Source organism: Arachis duranensis, chromosome 5 (genome assembly GCF_000817695.3).
Source record: "Arachis duranensis cultivar V14167 chromosome 5, aradu.V14167.gnm2.J7QH, whole genome shotgun sequence".
Taxonomy (NCBI): Eukaryota; Viridiplantae; Streptophyta; class Magnoliopsida; order Fabales; family Fabaceae; genus Arachis; species Arachis duranensis.
Genome location: NC_029776.3, coordinates 10,668,220 through 10,685,397, shown reverse-complemented (window position 1 = coordinate 10,685,397; position 17,178 = coordinate 10,668,220).

The window sequence follows — 17,178 nt, the reverse complement described above, 5'->3', positions numbered from 1 at the left end:
ATTTTTCATGAGAACTGTTATTGTTACGATATTACGATATTGACCAATTTTCCTATGATGGTGACTATTCATCATCAATTGATGATGGTTCAGAAGAATTTGAAGCTGTCGACTTGTCTCGGGAGGAATTTGCAATTGCTGTCGACTTGTCCCGGGAGGAATTTGTAGCTGTCGACTTGTCCCGGGAGGAATTTGCAGCTGCGGCGGACTTGACTTGTGATGCATTTGAAGCTGCCGACTTGTCTCAGGATGAATTTGCAGTTGCTATTAACTTGTCTTGTGAAGAATTTGCAGCTGTTGCTGCTTTAAGTAGATTCTTGTACTTCTTTTGCTTTGGCATATCTGCTTAATAGATCAAATAAATAATTAATAAATATAGAATAAAATGTGCACGAAAGTTTAGTAGTTCCATTAAATCAATTAATGAATCTAAACAACATATTTATGTAAAATTTACAAACAAAAGTTAATTTGAAAAAGAAGAAATGTAGACAAATTATTTTTCTATAATAAACCACTTATTAATAAAACTCACCTACTCTACTACTCTACCGTCTTTGGCTTAGCTCAATTTAAAGACTTGGTTTCATACACGGTGATTATGAAAGAAACTGAATTAATTTAACCTACTAACTATTTTGATATGTGTTCGTCTTCTCCAATGTCATTATCTAGTAGTTTATCTACCTCATTTTTTAATAGTGATAGATTATCACCATTTTCAAATAAAGAATCTAAGTTTTGCTCTAATTATGGCTCATTCTCGCATGCTTCATCATCTTCATTTCCTCCATATCATATGAATCTCTTGGCTTCAAATGCACGACAACACTCTAATCTTTATTCAAATAATCATTGACAAATACACCATTTGAGCTTGTGAGGCTTCAATATATGAATCATCTTCCTCTCGGTCATTAATGTGTATTACTCGTGAAAATTTAACATAAGTAAAACCCCAACTATCCTTTCTACAGCCCTGTTCTCTAATGGTGTCAGTCCATTTATATTTGAATAAAGTAATCCGAAATCGGCCATTGTAGTTTAGTTCTATAATATCTTTTGGTTTGCCATAATATGACAAATCAGCATTCTTAACATCAGCATCACTAGTGCTAGCAACACAAGGAGTTGAAGACATTAAAAAAACTCCACTAGTTTGGGTCTTTAACCCACTGTTTCGATTGGTAGTTTGAAAGGAGAATCTATTAATACTAAATGTAGAAAACCTCTTGGCATATCGTGATGGACCCCTTGCTAAGTATCTCAAATCCTCATGCACATCATTCATAATATCTGGGTTAATAAGCTATTATGATAGAACAACATATTAGTTATTATATCCACAAATACTAGCTCAATATTAGCAAAAAATTATGACTTCGCTATTTACCTACGCAGGAAACCAAGTAACAAAATCTTTATTGACTCTTTTTTCTATATCTACATTTGAAGGCCTTCTACCCTTAGATTGTCTTCGTACAAAATCTTTGAAATAATTGTCAGATATGAAAATTTAATTCTAACTAAACATCTATTTTTAAGTAAATAAAAAACATGTACGAAAATCCTTAAGCACTTATCAATGAACGGTTTGACATATGGATAATTTAAAATCACATAACGATGTGCTTGTTTTTTTTCCATAGGTGACAACTCAAATATTGTGAAAGCTCCCTTTGAGTTCCCCATTTGTGGAAAAAGGGAATCCACATGCGTACTGTAATTATCATCCAGATGATCATCAACACGTGATGGCCTATTAAATCTTGTCTCAATCCCTTATAAGTATCGAGAGAAAAATGTAAGAACTTCTTTAGCCATGTATCCCTCAGCTATAGAACCTTCTGACTTAGCTTTGTTTCGTACATAGGACTTCAAATGACCTAAATACCTAGTTTGTATAGTTAAGTGACAGGTTAAATACCTAAGCAATATATAACTAAGTGATAGGTTAAATGAATAATGATTGAAAAGAGATACATACCTCTCAATAGGATACATCCACCTATAGTGTACTTGTCCTCAGAGTTTTGATTCATCAACTAGATGACATGTTAAATGAACCATGATTGTAAAGAAAGAAGGAGGGAACAACATTTCTAAATGACAAAGGGTAAGGATTATTCGAGGTTGGAACTTCTCAAGTTCTGTAAGACTTAAGCTTTTAGAGCACAACTGTTGAAAGAATGAAGACAACTCTATTAGCACTGTAGTAACTTTATCTGGTAGCACATTACGTATGACAATGGGTAATAGTTGCTGCATAAGAACATGGCAATCATGACTCTTCAATCCAGAGAGCTTTCTTTGCTTCAGGTCAACACACCGTGAAATATTACTCGAGAGACCATCTAGTACTCTCATATTCTTTATAGTACGCAAGAATATATCTTTCATGGAATTTGATATTGTGAACAAAGATGGATGATATCTCCCATTTTTATCTGACCATAAATCTTTTCTTATACCCATTTCTTTAAGATCCTTACGAGCTTTGAGATTATCCTTTGACCTTCCAGTCTCGTTGAGCAAAGTGTATAACACATTGTCGCAAACATTCTTTTCAATGTGCATAACATCTAGATTATGGCGCCATAAGTTAGACTCCCAATAAGAAAGATAAAAAATATGCTTTTCTTCCTCCACATCCCCGATTCAGCATCTTCTTCAACAACTTTTCGTCGAGTCCTCTTACCTTTACTTTCCTGTAGTTCCTTCCCAAATGAAACATTGATTCCTTCAAGTTGTTCCAATATTTCTGACCCTATTAGTACTGGTGGGGGATCCCTCAACTCAACTTTTCCATTAAATTTTGCACGACTTAGCCTAAACTTATGACCCTTTTCTAAGAAACGGCAATGCCCCAAAAAACACCATTTTCCACCATACTTTAATCTATATGAATCAGTGTTGAAGTTACATATAGGACAAGCATATTTACTGTGTACGTTCCACCCAGATAAGTTACCAAGGCCTGAAAAATCACTAATTGTCCACATTAATGCTGCTCGCAATGTAAACATTTCATTCTTGAACCTATCTAATGTTTGAACACCATCATGCCACAACTCTTTTAACTCTTTAATAAGGGGTTGTGAGTATATGTCTATGTTGTTTCTCGGCATTTTTTCTCCGAGAATAATCATTGACAAGATAAGTGATGTTGGCTTCATGCATTCCCATGGAGGCCGATTGTATGGAATAAGCACCACTTGCCAAATGCTATAGTTTGTATGCATAGCTCCAAAGGGGTTGAATCCATCAGCTGCAAGACCAAGACGTACATTTCGAGGATATTCGACAAATCTATCATGAAGTAAATCGAATGTCTTCCAAGCTTCAGAATCCCGCGGATGCCTCATCTTCGAATCTTTCTTTTCTGCCGAAGCATGCCATTGCATTGATTGAGCAGTCTTAGAACACATGAATAATCGTTGAAGTCTCGATTTTAGTGGAAAGTATCGCAAAATCTTTGCTGGTTTCTTCTTTTTAACATCGCTCCATTTAGATGTCTTGCATCTTTTGCATTCTTGCAAATCTTCATCCTCCCCCAATATAACATGCAGTCAGTAGGGCAAGCAAGTATCTTGGTATAATTAAGCCCTAGTTTATTTATGGTTTCTTAGCCTCAGAATGTATTTGAAATCTTTGCATTTCCAAAAGCATCTTTTAATAACTTGAGGATTTCGGTCATGGCTATGTCGCTTATTCTATATAAGCACTTTATGTGATACAGACTAATTAAGAAAGACAATTTTGAATACTTTGTGCACCCTTCATACAATTGTTCATTGCCATCTTCTAAACTTGAAAAAATTCTACATTTTTTCCATTGTGCTCTTCATTTTCTGCTCCATCTCCATCTTCTATGTTGTCTTCATCTCCATCTCCATCTTCATTCAAGTCAGGTCCAGCAATTCCAAACACGTCATTGAGCATTGTTACCATTAGATGCTAAGATGTCGAATCATTTTGTACAATATGACTAGTTTGATGAACTTGTGACCCAATTCCAAGTACTTTTTCACCATGCCACTATCAAACTTTGTAGTTTTCTGGAAATGGCTTGACTATTAAATGTTCAAAAATTTTCTCTCTTGTTTGCCACTTGCCAAAACCACACACTGGACAAGGACATTTAATCTGCACCACGTGTGGGGAACAGGAATGTTGGTGCCCCTTTTTTCGCTCTTTGTTTTTTTATTTTCTTTTTCTTTTCTTCGATACTATTCTTGAATTTTATTTAAAAATTAAAATAAAAAATAAAAACTTTAAAAATATTACGAGTTTATTCATTTTTTTTAAATATTAGACTGCAATTGATGTTTGATATAGAAATGACTCATTTAGTGTGTAATTTGGATTTATGGAAAAAAATTACAGGACCAAAATTACCGACTCCAACCAATTAGCCCAAATAGTGAAGACAACCAAGTCGGGGGCATCATTAGAATTTACTTGAGTTTGAGGAAGGGCAATTTCATCAACTCGCTAAGAACATGCCAGGCACGCCTTGTTAGGCACAGGGATGAATTCTTTACCTTTTGCCACTTGTCAAACATGCATTGCACTAGGTGTAGGTGGGACTGATTTTAAGTATGGACTCTCTTCTCTTTTTTCTTATACTCACTCAAACGAAACACTCTCCTTCTCTCTTCAGTAATTTTCATCTTCACTTTTACTATGGCTTTTAATTTAACATACAGGGGATAAAAGTTTTAGAGTAAAGTATCGTTTTTGTTTCCAACATTTGGGGTAAGTTCCAAAATTGTTCCTAACGTTTCAATCGTCCTATTTAAGTCCCTAACGTTTCAAAATTGACTCAATGTTGTCCTGCCGTTAGGGATTCATCAACAGAATTGACAGTGGGATAAAATTGAGACGATTTTGAAACGTTAGGGATTTAAATAGGACGTAAACGTTAGGGACAAAAACGATACATAAAAATAAATTTTAATTTAATTTTATCTTTCAATAATATTAATTTTTTACTATACATAGTATTCAATTAGTTTTTTAATCACATCTTTATAATTTTAAAGAATTTTGATACATTAGAGACAAAAAGTATAATTTATATTTTATTGTATATATATTATTTTTTTCTTTTATACAAGTTTATATACTAGTCATTCTGCAAACATTTTATGATAACTAAAATTTTTTAAGAGTAAAATTATAAAAAAAATTAATTTATTTAAAATGAAAGTAATATTATTAAATGTAATTTACTTAGATGTGATTAAAAAATAATTGAATATTATGTATAGTAAAAAATTGATATTATTGAAGGATAAAATTAAAATTTATTTCTATATATCATTTTTGTCCCCAATATTTTCGTCTTATTTAAGTCCATAACATTTTAAAATCGTCTCAATTTTGTCCCGCCATCAATTTTGTTAACGGATCCCTAATGGCAGGACAACATTGAGTCAGTTTTGAAATATTAGGGACTTAAATAGGACAATATAAACATTAGAGATAACTTTAGAACTTATCCCAAACGTTGAGGATAAAAACGATACTTTACTCTAAAAAAATAAACCAAAATTTTCAACTCAAAATAATAAGATAACTAAATTAAGGTGCCATATATCATGTACGATCAATATCTATACATCATGTGTGTATGTATAATCAACTAAAAATATATGAATGTTGTATTTTTAATAATTTAGAATTAATATCAAATTATATTATTAAAGGATTTGAACAATAAGAATTAATTAATACAATATTTATAAAAATATAGTTCATTATATAGAGTCCTAACTTTTTATCTAGTATAATAAATAAATATACCTAATAAATTAAATTAAATATACAACTAATTATTGTACACAAAATCCTAGGGAAGCTAGCTAGGTGGTTCACGCAAGCATGCTCATGTATATAACATATTGGCCTAACTGACATCATATATTTTAAAATTAATCGGAAGTGATAAAATTAAAAACAAAGTGACCATATTGTCCATGATGATAAAATTACTAATATAAAGAGACACGTGCAAAATGCAAAATAACTTATATAATTTAGCATGAAAATAAACTTTATTAAACTTAGCAAACTATCTGTTGGCGAAGGTGCTCGATATCCCAAAAGATTTACAACAATGTATTGTGACAAACTACAATATTGAGTTAGATTTCATATCATATTCTCCTCACTTAATCCGTTCTTAGCTGATGTTATCTTTGGAAGTAATGGTGCTTGCTTTGCTCTCTGGCTTCCCTAGGGAATATTCAGCTCAGTTATCAAAGATCTCACCGGTGGTAAAAAAAGCATGCTCCGATTGCGGAAACAGAAGATTCTAAAGAGAGTATCCAGGAACTTTCAGTGATCTTTTCAAATGCGAATTTTCCTTCTAAGGCAACTAATAATGATAACCTGACTACTGATGAAGATGATTTTGATCTAAATATAGATATAAATACTTATATTATCTAAGGCATGAGTCTGTATTCATTGAATTTCTATATAAATCTGAGATGTTCTTAATTATTCTTGTATAGATAACATTGACATAGATGATCATGAAGAAAAACACAGAGAACAAAACAAATTGGGAGGAGGTACATATACTCACTGCTAAATTAAGCGTAAGATTTAGAAGGGGGGTCAAATTTTAAAAGTCAAATAATTTCCAAGACAATTGCAGTTCACAATAGTTCAACCTATGTAAAAACAAAACAATCTTTTAGAAATGGTTTTCAGCTCACATGAACATTTATTCATTGAGTAGAACAATACCATTTGGATTTTTTGTTTTCTTCTTTTTTTAAAAATTTATTTCTTGCTTGATATTCAGTTGCATATCTGAAGTTCTGAACAAAAAGAGAAATTCTCCACATACAAGTATTTTTTTATACAAGTCTTTACAAGTGCACCTTCTTCTTCTTCTTGCGCACGTTCTTCTTCCTCTTCTTCTTTTCATTCGTTTCTTGCCTTCTTTATCTCCTTCTTCAACCATTACTGCACGTTTTCACTACACCTTCTTCTTCTTACTGCACGTTCTTCTTCCTCTTCCTTCTCTTCTTCTTTTCTTTCGTTTCTTGCCTTCTCTTTCTCCTTCTTCAATCATTACTGCACGTTTTCACTACACGTTCTTCTTCTTCTTGTTGCACGTTCTTCTTTTGTTTCTTGCCTTCTCTTTCTCATTCTTTATTTACGTGTTTTTCTCTCTGTTTTCTTTCATCGTTATTCTCGATTTCCATTATTTTTTGACATCAAGCTCTGAAATCATTTTTGAAGAAGAATAAGCAGCAGAAGATGAGGAGGAGAAAGAGAAAGAGTTCTGAATTATGAATAAGGTGTATTTCAACAAATTTTGGGTGTATTTCTTAAATCCTTTGGGTGTAGTTTTTGTAATCCTTTGGGTGTATTTCTGTAATCCTTTGGGTGTATTTCTGTAATCGTTTGGGTGAATTTCTGTAACCATTTGGGTGTATTTCTGTAATCGTTTGGGTATATTTTTGAAGTTCCATTATCTTCAAATTTGGCAAGAAACTCGTTTTCATGGAGGAAGAAGAAGAAGAGTCGTTTATAATGCATAGTGAGTAGCGCGCTTTGGAAACAGAAAGTGGTTGAATAACGTGCGTTTATTTACTCTTGAATGTGGAAGTGTAATGCGTGTTTTTTGTTGGGCTTGTACCAACTTGTAAGACTTATAAGCCAAAAAGACTTGTATGTATAGCAGGCCTCGAACAAAAAATTGCAACAAGAAAAAGTATCTATTGGAAGTTGGAGACAGCATCCAATATGTGCAAGATTAACATAGTAAAATAAAATTAATCAGGAATATAATTATAAAGCTATAAATGCAGGATAATGTAACAGTTTCGAAATCATACCTCTGATTAACCACCAGTGAACACTAGGATGCTGATGTTACATTGTCATAAGGGTAAAATAGAAACGGTAATGCTACGTTACCAAGAAGGAATCTGCCAAAATCTGCCAAATTGCTATTGGGCTGTTTCAGAAAGCCCAATTATTCAAAAAGACACACCCCAAATTAACTCAGTTAATCCTAATATCATATGTTTACCCCTTTAACCCTAGTTTACCCACTTTTTACTTGTTCTTACTGCTGAGACACACCCTCACTCCCCATCTCATCTGCCAGCGCCATATAGCACGCCGGACTGTCGTCTTCTCCGGTCGCATTCCTCAACGGAGTCAACGCCGGAAAACCAGTTGAAGCCACTGATAGGTACGGTCTCACATCGGCCAAGAGTCATACCGTGAGCCGCTGCATGTTGCCGTCGTGGAGACGCATCCACCCGTGAGAACCTTCATCACGACACCCTCCGGTAGGTCCGCCAGAAGGCACACGACGGCTGGACTCTTCCGTCCTCATCCCTGTCTCGAGTTCAACCCCCACTTGTAGTGTCTCTTCCCTTTGACCCAGCGGAACAATAGCAGGTAAGTGGGTCTTCAATCTTTTGGCTAATTGCTAGTTATTCGGTTAATTTGTGAACTTTATGCTGGAGTTGAGATTTAGTCAATAATGATGCTGTGTCTACTGCAAGTTCCATTTAAATTTAAAGAAAACAGAAATATGTCGATTAATAGGCCTTTTGTTGATGTGGATCCCTGTGTTAAAATGGTTTACGATGCTGTGCCTAACTATATTAAGAAAAGGAAATGATGTTGCCATGATAGTTGCGCTGAAATGATTTTTTTTTGGACGGATCTTGACTGTGAAGTACAAATCGAAACATATTTGTGGTTCCCTGCTATATAATATTGTTGCTGTACACATCCCTTTTGTTCATTTTCTACCATGTTTTGGTATGAATTATTGTTTTTTTCATAATTGACTGATTTTTTAATTCATTATATATGTTGGTGAACCCGATCAATAGTATTGTGACAGCACCCATGTAATAGGATACATTTAAATTAAAAATAAAAAATACCAATTAAAAATAACAATGGAAATTAGTGTTGATGATCCTCAGATGTGTCTTCTCATTCCTCTTCATATTTACAAAGTAACTTGAACTTTTGTCTTAGATGTGTCTAACAATACTTTTCCATATATATATATATATGTGTGTGTGTGTGTGTGTGTGTGTGTGTGTGTGTGTGTGCGCGTGCGCCTTTAAATCATACACATCATCACATGTGCATGCAGAACTAAAGAATTTTGTGCGTATGTTTCTACTACAAATTCTTCAGCTGTGATCTTGGCTTTTTTGTATTAGAAATTTCTGCTTGTCAAGTTTTTGAACGCGTAGTGATTAATAACACATAATTGGATATATTTAATTAGTTAAGACTTAGTTACATGTGACTTGTTCATGCAGTAGTGTTATATTTGTATATTCATGTGTATGTGTTATGTACACAGTACATATGCCTTTGTACATTGGTAGAGGTAGCTACTGTAATAGGTAACAATGCAGTTTTGGAAAGAAATTTGCAATTTTTAAATTTAAGGTTTAATCTCTAGTTAATAAAATATTGTGTCAATTTTTCAATTTCAATTCAATCTTAGCCTAAATAAACAAAGAATAGCCTAAATGAGCAATAATAACTATATCCTTTATTTGAGATTAAAACATAATTTTTTTTTAAAGAAACACATACTTAATTCTCAAGCTATGTATATGTTCATTTTTTACTTCTCACAACCGAGTTCGCTTTTTTCCTTTTGATCTTCTTTAGTTATCTTTCTTATGTTAATTTATTTTTCTAAATGAAATTGAATGAAAGTTAAATTAGGGAAAGGTCGAGGAACACCAAACAAATTTAGAAGCTGGAGTTTTTCTTATACATATTTTAAAGCGGCAAAGTTTTTTGGATGATTTTATAAATAGAAAAATGTAATTTTTTCCTCCTCGTCAGAATTAGATACTTCTCATCTTCTTGTTTTTTTTCTAACACATCCTTTCCTGTTTTCGTTAAGAGGGTATATATAGATTAGTAATAATGAATTAAGTATACACATTATAGCACATTGTTAAATTTTCCTTTCGCTTTCTTTATAGTGCTCAGGCTGTTTATAGAATAAATATGTTATTCAAATATTCAAAAGTGATGGTTAATTGAAATTTCAATGTGTAAGAATAAAGTATTAATTAAAGTGCAAATCATGTTTGAAATAATGAAGTAACATCAATGCGATATATGATCGTGTAATTATCTAGTGCGTATCTATATTTCATCATTTTCTTGAACCGCTTAATTAGTTAAGTTCGGGGAAGAAAACACAAGTTGGAACCTGGACATAATTTTCACACTGTTGCAAGATATCGACGTCAAGACATGGGAAAGCCGGTATTAAATCATTTATAAAATTGTGTTTCTTTCTATTTTAGCATTGGTTTGTTTCTGAAGGTCTCGGTTAATGTTAACAGAAATTACTAGAGACACGGTGTTCACCGTGCTACATCACAGATCTGTTCCACGATCTGGAAACTAACCAAGCGCAAGCAAAGTTAGATGAGATAGAAGAAATTGGTTTTGGTTTTCTTAAGCTAGTGCCAAAGTGGAATGTTAAACAAGGATTAATGGTGATGCTGGCCAAGGCTTACGACACTGAAACAAGCACCTTGAAAGTAGCTGATGGAGTCATTCGCATTGGGGCTGAGCTGTTCGAACGTCTGTTCGGAATTCCGTCCAGTGGTGAGAATATCTTATCTTTTAAAAAGAATTTTATTGGTTAAAATGGTTTCGGTCTCCGTGGTTTTACCTTTATTATTCCTATTCAGTTGGTCGTTTTACTGTGTTTAACACACATGTATGCTGTAGTTGATGACTTCACCCCATTCAACGCTAGTAATGCCGAGCATGTGTCGATACGAAGAAGATTTCACCGGTTAAATACTATACAGCTGAGACAGTTTGTTAACCAGTGCGCTATGGATACTGAAGATGACAAGATGGAGTTTAGGAGGCATTTCATCCTGCTCGTGCTGAAGATGTTTCTGTGTCCGACTGTGCAACACGTCATCTCGCCGTGGCACATCGATACAATACTTGATGTATCTGATCCCGAGAGATTCCGTTGGCCCTTGCATATTTTCAAATCATTAGAACAAGCAATTAGGAAGTACCAATGTAAAAAAAATAAGACTTGCGAGGGCTGCATGTTTGCCTTGCTGGTAACATTTCTACTTTAGCATGCATCTTAATCTGTCTATCCCTTGTATCCCAATAAATAAGATTTGTATGCAATATCCACAGGTGTTGTACTTTCATAAGCTAAAGCATGGTGATCTCGATAATTGTCAAGAACCTCAGCCGTGGCTTTCTGCATGGACTGCCAAGGAGCTCAGCGCCATGGCAGCAACTATTCAACACGAGGTATGTACTCTTTGAAGCTCTCTTTCTCGGGTAATTAACTGCAAGTACACTTTTGAAGACCTGACATCTATGGTTGTGCGTTGAATTATTAATGACTCTGATGTGTCGGTTATGGCTGTGTTTTTTCATGTAACCTTATTTGGATGTGTTTGTGCTGGATGTGGCTTTAGTTTTATGTGTCTTTTGACTAGTTGATGGTCCTACACAGGCTTTTATCGTACCCAGAGGAAACGATGGTGTGGTCCTTGAAGGTGCCGCAAAGGAGCACACAATGGGCGCATGTCTTAACAAAGAAGACACTAACCAGACAATGAGTCCTGATGGGTGAAAAAAAGTGAGTAAAAATGGCTAAGTAATGAATCTTTTATTTGGATTTGTAAAATTAAAATAAAGTGAACGTTCCACCATTTTTTTTCTTACCATTGGCTGCTAAGACCCTCCTTAATATTCCTTAAAGAGAAGTTGTATACATTTAATTTGTGTTAATAGTGTGAATTCTAGGCACTATGTCCTTGTTGGAACTGAATAGCTTGGTGTTGTAAATTTAGGGATCTGATCGCATAGAGGGTGATGGCGATGACGATGACGAAGAGCCCATTGCGAAGAGATTACGTCGTAGACATGATTTGAAGAGGACACCGAAATCTTGTTCGATAGTAGGGGAGACCAGGAGAACGAGCAAGACAGAGAGAATAAAGAACCAAAAAGTAAGTAAGATGTGGCGGTATAAGAATGTGTCTGATGCATTTTTCAAACTAAGCACACGAGCACAGGTCTACCATATGTTTTAACGAATGACTATTGTTGCCTTGTCTCGAAAATAGAAATATGTTATGCTGTCTTTAGTTTAACTTGCGTTGATTGAGTGACCCGAAATCACTATGTGTTTTTTTTCGTGTACCATGTTTTTTATGATGTGCTTTCAGGGATCCGACATGAAGCCAAGAGTTATTAGCGGGTCAGTGATAAGAAATGATAAAGCAATTGCTTTCGACGAGGCTGACGAGGATAACCAACCCATTGGCAAGAGAATCAACATCAAAACCCAGAAAAGCAAACCACAATAGTAGAAAGGGACAAAAGGGGAGAACATCGCAACAAGCCTCTCGAAAACATCAAAGAAACCAACCAAGACGTATGAGGTTGAACCAAAAACTCCGTCAGCTGGAATGATTGACTATTCAAGAATTCAGGAATATTCAAGTGAATTTTTTGACATGTAAGTGAATAGTATATAACTTTTTTTCCATTGGTAGTGTGTATTTTTTTTACTTCTTCTCTTAGGAATTTATATTGGTTGACCGCCCCACATGGTTAATCTTCAAATAGGCACCCTGACATCTTATCGCAGCGAGATCCAGAGTGCGAAAGGCTATGGGCAGATATCGAGCAACGTTACCCATTGAGAGCCATTAGCATCGACCCGATACAAACAATTATTCCAAAAGGGTCTTCAGTCCGCACACCGAGTCCACCATGCCCATCATTCTCACTTGGGATGACGCAGATCTTCAAAACACCCACACCATCCCCGCCTCGACCCATTCATCTGTTACTAAAGGGACGAAAAATCACTGAGCGGGACGAACAAAGAATCAGAGGATGGGCTGTGAACATATCCCTTGATAGTAAGCAAAAAGTCGCGTCGAATGAGGGTATACCACACGTAGTACTAAGAAGGGAGGACTTGTACACCCTGAGGCCACGTGCTTGGCTCAATAACAATGTATGTAATGCAAAAACTTGGTGATCGAATTTGTTTAAGCATTTTGTTTTGCGGGTAATTAAGCTTTACATTCTGGTTAATTAGGTCGTGCACTGGATGCGTTGCGCATTCAATGACTCAGGGTTAAGAAGATTCACACATGACTTCTACTGCGTGTGTCCAGGGATACTGGTAAGGAGACTTTTATATGGATAATTTAAGTATATTAAACCTATTGAACAACTTCGTATTCATCTTTGGACAGGAAATGTTGTTGGTCGAAAGGAATGTATTGCAGTTTCAGAACGGCCCAACTCCGGTGTATGTGGGTTTGGGAAAAAACTTTGGTGTTCATACTAGGTATTTTGATAAGGTAACAACTTCAAAGAGAAGATGGGTAAGTCTGTTTATCAAATGAGAAGTTGCTATTTTTATTTGCATCCGAACAACGGATATATGTTTTTCATTATAAATCCACGTGAAATGTCTAATTACAGTTGCATAATGTTGCAGTGGTTTTTCCCTGTATGTATCACCCGTCACTGATGGGTGTATGCGTTCGATGTATCCGCAAAAAAACTGTTTGTACTAGATAGCATACCCAATAGACCACAGGATACATTCCGGAACAGGCTAGATGCATATGCGGTACCACAACATGTCATCACCCTCTGGCTTTATTTAATCCTTATTATTGTATTCTATTTAAGTGTTTTCTATGTGATTTAGGCGAGGCTCATTGAAGACATAGCACATGTGGCCATCCCCACTTATAAGCCCACTCAACAAGGGCTACCTTGCACATATGCACCTGTTCCAGTACAACCAAATAGGTAAGTCCCCCTCAAAATCTTTAAATGTTGTATCGGAGTACTGGACTGAAGGCAGGAATGTGAATGACTGAGATTATGTGAGATTCCAAAATCTATATGTAGTTAACTGATTTTTTAAGCACATGTCATTGTCTGTACCTACATGCAGTTACCTAACTTTGATTTTCACATGCAGGACACTATCAAGTTATATAGGTTGGAGATAATGCTTGACATCATCCTATGTCACAAAAATTTACACATTGGAGATGCTCTGAATGCCGTTAGCAGCCATGATCGACCTCCTGTGCGCCGCAACCAACCAAGGAACAAACGTAAGGAGGTTAGGACTCCGTTTACAGCACCTAGGACAAAGAGCATGCTTCGACGAGCTGCAGGGGTGCAAAAGAAATAGACGAGCAAAAGAAGATAGATATCAAAAGAAAAAGTCTGTATATTACATTCTAGTTTGCTTAGGGCAGAGTTATCCTCACATTGTGAGATATTTTTTGTTGGGTCTAAGTATTTTCCTTGTTTTACACAGATGCATCTTGTTTTGGATTCTTGTTCCTTCACACGTTTGTCTGGGATAAATTTATGCACAAGCTGACCAACTGAGACACTTTGAGGTATTTTTGTTTTCAATTAATAAGCATGTCACAGTTTGATTGTCGTCTATTTTGGATGTCTCAATTTATGTTAGCAGTGTATTGTTAGTCAGGTGTTGTTCGTAGGTGCTGGAAAATGGATGTGTCTTCTGACAGGTGCGGATAGGTGTGTCTTCTGGGTGGATGTTCTAACCACAGATGTGTCTTGTTAACCACAGATGTGTCTTCCGTATTTTTATTGAATGTATCTATGGTACATGGATGTGTCTTCTGACAGGTGTGGACAGGTATGTCTTCTGGGTAGATGTGTCTTGTTAACCACAGATGTGTCTTCCGTATTTTTATTGAATGTATCTATGGCACATGGATGTGTCGTATGCCAGATGTGTCTTTTAATAATGTGTCTTTTTCGTGCTTGTATTTAATCGCACATGTGTCTTATATGTTTCTGGCTTAATTCATCGTGTCATCTTCAGAGTTGTCTCAGCATGGATGTCTCTTCCACTGGAAGTGGCTAATATAGTTATGTGATGTTAACATATTTTTCTTCTCACGGATGTGTCTCTTGTTTGGATGTGACAGGTTAATGATAGATCTGTCTTCCATAATTTTTTCGGATGTGTCTATACATATATGGATGTGTCTAATACCATACATGTGTTTTAAGATTGACTTTTTTTATTTTGGTCTTGGCGTGTGATGGCAGATGTGTTCTCTCCATTTACAGCGTAATTACAGCTAGGAGTGGCAAACGGGCCTTAATCCGCCGGGCCGGCCCGCGTAACCCGCGACAAAAAAAAAAAGATGTATAATTTAAATTGAATCAAATATATAAAAAATAACAAAGGTTATTATTTTGTAATTGGCATGATTTTATCCAAATTATTTTAATAATATCATAATATGTATATGATTAAATAATGTAAAAAATATTATACTAATAATAATGAAATAAAATTAAATTCACTAAATGTTAAAAAAAATAAAATTCACTTTTCTAGGTTTTTTTAATTCTTAAGTGTGATTTATGGTGGATAAATATTTTTGTTTTTATTTAAATTAAAAATTATTTAATGTTTTACGATAAGTATATATAAGCAAAAAAAATTCAGACAAAATTATTCTCCACATCACAGAGCATCCAATGGGTTCGCTCGAAGCACCAACGACTACCGAAAACGGTTCCACCGCCACTCCCGCCGGCAACGGCAAATCTCTGGCCACAGACGGCACTGCACGTGTTCCTCCTCCGGAGATGACGTCGGAGAAGCCTCCGGATTCGGACTCATCGAAGCGCCGGAGATCGTCGGTGCTTCCCCTGGAGGTCGGGACGAGGGTTATGTGCCGGTGGAGGGACGGCAAATACCACCCTGTCAAGGTCATCGAACGCCGCAAGGTTTCTTCCAGTGACCCCAACGATTACGAGTATTACGTTCATTACACAGAGTGTAATTACTTTCACTTTCTCTTTCTTTTAATTCTTGTTATTGCTCATCTTGGAAGAGTTAGGGTTTTGATTGTGAGGTGGAAATGTAGTTGGAGTGTGCAATTTTCTTTGATAATAACTTGACTTCGTCTTTTTTTTTGGAGTTAACTGCGATTAATTGAACTTTTAGCTGGAATATTAGGGTTTAGGGTTTCGATTTTTGAATGTTATAGTTTTAAGAATCGGTACCAATTGACGGATGTATTAGAATTCTACAGATTTTGTTATAGGATGGATTTAATTTCAGTGTTATCCATGTAGCAGAGGTTACCTAGTTAGAAAAGGTTTGGCTTTTTCTTTTTGTTATTGTTGGGGGTGTTTGGAAAATGTGATATTTAATGTATCATCATCATGCTTTCAACACTTGTTGAGCTTCTCTGTTTTCTTTTGTTTTTGTGGGGATGAGGTGGTTGAGGAGGAGAGGAAGAAACAGAGATAGATTACTATGCTTTTTGACCTGGAAAAATGAGTAATATGATGTTTTATTAAGAAAAAAGAAGTTAAAATAAGAGTAATATAATGGCTTTAATTAGTGACACTTTAATGTATTATAAAGTTAACAGGGCAATATTTTCAAATAAGTTTGCTGGGCTTGCTGATTTTGGATCATAGTGTTAACTGTTAAGAGAGAAAAGGTTTATTAAAACTTTGTTTGATCTACCGGGTCTTATGTTGGTTAAATGCTTGAATTTGATCCTAGTTGAGTTTTGAATATACTTCATAATGGTTGAGTTTTGATTATGACTGAATACTTGCTGTTTTTTGTATGATTTGCTAATGGTTGAAAAACCTAGTTCATTTAAACAATTTAAATTTTACTTTTATTTCAGGAAAGATGAATTCTGAAACTGTGAGTAACCTTGTTACCACTGGAGTTGGTTCTGAGGCTGCTCCGGTCGAGGTTGATGAACCTAGTTCGAAAAGGCTGAGACCAGCAACCTCTGATGTTTAGAATTTTTTCAAAAAGCTCGGTCCAGATAAGGATGGAGTAGAACGTGCTGAGTGTAAAGGATGCAAGAAAGTGTTTAAAGCTGGAGGTAAGCGATATGGCACTTCTACTATAAAACGGCATGTTGATAGTTGTACTCAAATTAAGCATGAAGATATTGGTCAGACTATAGCAGAATTGCAACTTAAAATGGGTTCACTTAAGATTGATTCAGGAGTGGCTAGAGATATGTTTGCTGGGTATGTAGTTGCTGGGGATAAGCCTTTTAATATGGTTGATGATAGGAGATTTAGAAA